Source organism: Pyrgilauda ruficollis, unplaced genomic scaffold, assembly GCF_017590135.1.
Source record: "Pyrgilauda ruficollis isolate IOZ18807 unplaced genomic scaffold, ASM1759013v1 scaffold1095, whole genome shotgun sequence".
Taxonomy (NCBI): Eukaryota; Metazoa; Chordata; class Aves; order Passeriformes; family Passeridae; genus Pyrgilauda; species Pyrgilauda ruficollis.
The window spans coordinates 5,291-10,262 of NW_024509155.1; the positions used below are offsets into that span (position 1 = coordinate 5,291).

Here is a 4,972-nt window from a genome sequence, read left to right on the forward strand (position 1 = left end):
GGGCACTCCATGGCGGCCCCTCCTCCCCTCACGGCCGGCAAGGGGCGCGCCCCGCGGCGCCGTCCAATCAGGAGCCAGAACGCCTGTGATTGACAGGCCGTGCCCTCAGGGAGGAAGCGCCTCCACCAATCAGATCGAGGGCGGGAACCAGTCCGACCAATAGGAGCTGTGGGTGGGCCGCGCCGCTGAGGAGATCAACCAATCAGAAGTGTTGTGGGCGAGGCCAAACGGGAGGCGGGCGGTGCCGCGCGTGCGCAGGCGGCTGAGGCGGGCGGTGAAGCGGCGGCGGCGCCGGGCGGACGCGGCGGCGATGGAGCCGGGATACGGCGGTAGGTCCCGGGCGGAGCGGCCCCGTGGTGCTGCCGCTCCCTCGGGGTGGCGGTGGCTCCTTCTCGTCGCTACCTCAGCACCGGCTCCGTTACCGGCGAATGACGGGGGGGGGCTCCGCGGTAGCGGGAAGCGCAGCGCCCGCCCCCCCGCGAGGTGCCGGCGCCGCTAATTGGCTAAGCACCACGTCACTCACCGCTAGGGCGGCGCTGATTGGCTGTTAGGGGCTGGGGGGGGTCGTGCCCTGAGGGGGACGGGGGGGGCGGAAATGGCGCCGGGCCCATTTCTGAAGACGACACAAAATGGCGGCCTCGGCCCCGCCCCCGCCGCCTGTGCCTCAGTTTCCCTCGTCCTGGCCCGGCCCAACCGTGGCGACACCCGGGGGGATCCCGTGTCCCCTTCCTTGGGGGCCTGTGCCCTCCTCAGGACGTCCCGTGGTCCCTCCTGAGGGGATCCCGGTCCCCTCCTCAGGGAGATCCCCCTGGAGTCCCCGCCTTGGATCTCCCCTGGATCTCCCTCCCGATCTCCTCTGGGAATTCCCTCCTGGAATCTCCTTAGGATCCCCTCAGGATTCCCCCTGGAAACTCCCTGGATCTCCCTTCAGGATTCCCCCTGGATCTCTTCAGGATCCCTCTAGAAATTCCCCTGGATCTCCTCAGGATTCTCTCTGGAGATTCTCTCAGGTTCCCCCTTGGAAATTCCCCTGAGGATCCCCCCCCGGAAATTCCTCTGGATCCCCTCAGGATCTCCCCTGAATCCCCTCAGGATCTCCCCTGAATCCCCTCAGGATTCTCTCTGGAAATTCCCTGTGGATTCCCCCTCAGAATCTGCCTGAATCCCCTCAGGATCTCTCTTGGAAATTCCCCTGGATCCCTTCAGGATCTTCCCTGGAAATTCCCTCAGGATCTCCCTGGAATTTCCCCTGGATCCCCTCTCAGGTTTCCCCCTGGGTTTTCTCAGGATCTCTCCTGGAAATTCCCTGGATCCCCTCAGGATTTCCCCCTCAGGATCTCCCCTGAATCCCCTCAGGATTCTCTCTGGAAATTCCCTGTGGATTCCCCCTCAGAATCTGCCTGAATCCCCTCAGGATCTCTCCTGGAAATTCCCCTGGATCCCTTCAGGATCTTCCCTGGAAATTCCCTCAGGATCCCCCTGGAATTTCCCCTGGATCCCCTCTCAGGTTTCCCCCTGGGTTTTCTCAGGATCTGTCCTGGAAATTCCCTGGATCCCCTCAGGATTTCCCCTAGAAATTCCCTTGGATCCCTTCAGGATTTCGTCTGGAAATTCCCCTGGATTCCCTCAGGATTCCCCCTGGATCCCTTAGTAATCCCCCCTGGAATTTCCCCTGAATTTTTCAGCCTGAAAAAAGGGGTCAGGAAAATCCACCCTGATTTTTTTTTTTTTTTTTTTTTAAATTTTTTTTTTATTATTTATCCCAGGCTTGGCTTCTTTTCCAGGCTCACTTTGGATTTCAGGGCTGGGATTTGGGATCGGGGCTGGATTTTGGGGCTGGATTTGGGATCAGAGTTGAAGTTTAGGATTTCAGCTGGATTTTGGGATTGGAGCTCGATTTTGGGCGGGATTTGGGGCTGGGATTTGGGATCAGGGCTGGATTTTGGGGCTGGGATTTGGGATCAGAGTTGGAATTTAGGATTTCAGCTGGATTTTGGGATTGGGGCTGGATTTTGGGTGGGATTTGGGGCTGGGATTTGGGATCAGAGTTGGAATTTAGGATTTCAGCTGGATTTTGGGATTGGGGCTGGATTTTGGGTGGGATTTTGGCCTGGGATTTGGGATCAGGGCTGGATTTTGGGGCTGCTTTTGGGATCAGGGTTGGAATTTAGGGCTGGATTTGGGATCGGGGCTGGAATTTGGGGCTGGATTTTGAGATTGGGACTGGATTTTGGGATCAGGGCTGGAATTTTGGGATTGGCTCAGGAAAAGTGGGAATTTTCCCTTCCCTGCTGACATCTCCTCCTTTCCCAGGCTATGGCTCCTGGAGCACCGGGGCCACCGGCACCCAGGGTGAGATTTTCCCAACTTTTCCTCTACTTTTCCTTTTCTCCCCCTTCCCCCCCACTTTTTTTCCCATTTCCCCCCCATTTTTCTCCCATTTCCCCCTCATTTCCCCCCTTTTTTCTCCCCATTTTCTCCCATTTTATTAATTTCCCCCCATTTTTCCTGCATTTTATTATTTTTTCTCCCATTTCTCCCCCATTTTTCTCTCCATTTCCCCCCATTTTTCTTGCATTTTATTCTTTTTTTCTCCCATTTCCCCCAATTTCCCCCCATTTTCTTCCCATTTTATTAATTTTTTCCCATTTTCTCCCCATTTCCCCCCATTTTTCTCCCCTTTCCCCCCATTTTTCTCCTATTTTTTCCCACTTTCCCCCCTTTTCCCCATTTTTCCAATTTTCCTCTTTTTCTCCCCCCTTTTTCCCATTTTCCACCCTTCCCTCCCCACCCCATCCCCACTCCCAAAACCTCTGCACCCCAAACCCTTTTTTCCCTCTTTTACTGCTTTTTCCTGCAAAACCCCTCAGAATTCCATCCAGCCCCCCCAAATCCCAAATCCCCCCTTTTCCCAGAAACCCCAAACATTTCAGCCCAAATTTCAGCTTTTTTCCCATGAAAAATTCCCATTTTTTCCCATTTTTTCCAGGTTCCTATGGCACCAACACGACCAGCTGGCAAGGTGGGTGTGAGGGCTCAGGATCTTTGGGAATCTGGCAATTCCCAAATTCCCTAATCCTGCCTTTTTCCCCCTTTTCCTTCTTCCCCCCCCCCCATTTTCCCAACTTTTTTCCTCCTTTTCCCCCATTTTTCCCCTAATTTTCCCCGATTTTTCCCGTCCCTTTTCCCTTTCTTTTCCCAATGTTTTCCTCTTTTTCCCTCTTTCCCTCCTTTTTCTTTCCTTTTTGCCATTTTCCCCCTTTTCCCCCCATTTTTACCTTTTTTCCCCCCTTTTTTCCCCTTTCTTTTCCCAATTTTTTCCTCCCTTTTTCCCATTTTCCCCCTTTTCCTTCCTTTTTTCCCTCTTCCCTCCCCTTTTTTCTTCCTCTCCCCACTCCCTTTATTCCTCACTTTTAGCAGGGCTTTTCCTGCTGGGCTCCCACCCCTGTAACTCTTCAATTCCCCCCTTAATGACCCTCTAACTAATTAATTAATTAACTAATTGACTAATTCCTCCCCAGGCTATGAAGGCCATGAGTTCTACACCCCCCAAATTCCCTTGGAATCCTCTCAGGGCTTGGAATCTTCCCAGGATTTTTCCTGCTGGGCTCCCAGCACTGTAACCCTGTAACTCTACAGTTCTTTCCTTAACGACCCTCTAATTAATTAGTTAATTAATTAATTGACTAATTCCTCCCCAGGCTACAAGGGTAAAGAGTTCTACACTCCCCAAATCCCCTTGGAATCCTCCCAGAGCTTTTCCTGCTGGGCTCCCACCCCTGTAACTCTTCAACTCCCCCCTTAATGATCATCTAATTAATTAATTAATTAACTAAGTAACTAATTCCTCCCCAGGCTATGAAGGCTATGAGTTCTATACCCCTCAAATCCCCTTGGAATCCTCCCAGAGCTTTTCCTGCTGGGCTCCCACCCCTGCAGCTCTTCAACTCCCCCCTTAATGACTCTCTAACTAATTAATTAATTAACTAATTGACTAATTCCTGCCCAGGCTACAAGGGTAAGGAGTTCTATATCCCCCAAATCCCCTTGAAATCCTCCCAGAGCTTTTCCTGCTGGGCTCCCACCCCTGTAACTCTTCAACTGCCTCTTTAATGACCCTCTGACTAATTAATTAATTAACTAATTGACTAATTCCTGCCCAGGCTACGAAGGCTACGAGTTCTACACCCTCAAATTGCTTTGGAATTCTTTTGCCTTGGAATCCTCCCAGAGCTTTTCCTGCTGGGCTCCCACCCCTGTAACTCTTCAACTCCCCCCTTAATGACCCTCTGACTAATTAATTAATCCCAATTTTATTTCCATTTCTTCTGCCCTAATCTCAATTTTATTCCCCTTTTTCCAGCTCCTTTGCTTCGGCTCCCTGGGTGCCTTCTCCTCGCGCGACTCCCGGGATCCGTTCCGCGGCTCCCTCCCTCTTCCCGAGGGTCTCCCGGAGCGGGACGATCCCTTCGGAGCCCGCGGCGGGGGGGACGCCTCCCGCCGCCCCGCGGGGCCGTCCCGGGGCTCCCCGGGGGGTTCCCGGGGCCGGTGCCAGCCGCGGGGCCGGCGGCTCCCGGAGCCCTTCCCGGGAGGCTCCCGCTGGAGCGAGGCGCCGTTCGCGGGGAGCCGCGCCTCGCGGCCGCTGCCCTCGCTCTTCTCCCAGGCGCTGGAGTACCCCGGGGACTACCCCGAGTACCCCGGGGACTACCCCGGGGACTACCCCGGCGATTATCCCGATTTCCCGGGCGATTATCCCGACTATCCCGGCGAGCTGGGCGTGCTGGGAATGCCCCCCCCGGGCCGCGGCCCCTACGGCATGAGGAGGAGGGACAGGATGGGAGCCCTGCCCTGGAACGGCCTCAGCCTGGTGAGTCCTGCCACCCCCTCTCCTTCCCAAACTTTTTCCTGCTTTTTGCCCCACTTTTCCCAATTTTTTCTTCCTTTTTTCCCCCTTTTTCCCATTTTTTCCCAC

General features: G+C 54.5%; 1 long non-coding RNA gene across 1 annotated transcript; it reads left to right on the plus strand.

Moving 5' to 3' along the window:
• The first annotated feature begins 276 nt into the window (after nucleotides 1-276).
• On the plus strand, nucleotides 277-4,188 carry LOC121356507. The gene is made up of 4 exons (XR_005955573.1): nucleotides 277-329; nucleotides 2,314-2,352; nucleotides 2,990-3,022; nucleotides 4,164-4,188. It is a non-coding gene; the product is annotated as an uncharacterized LOC121356507 (long non-coding RNA).
• The last annotated feature ends 784 nt before the right edge of the window (nucleotides 4,189-4,972 follow it).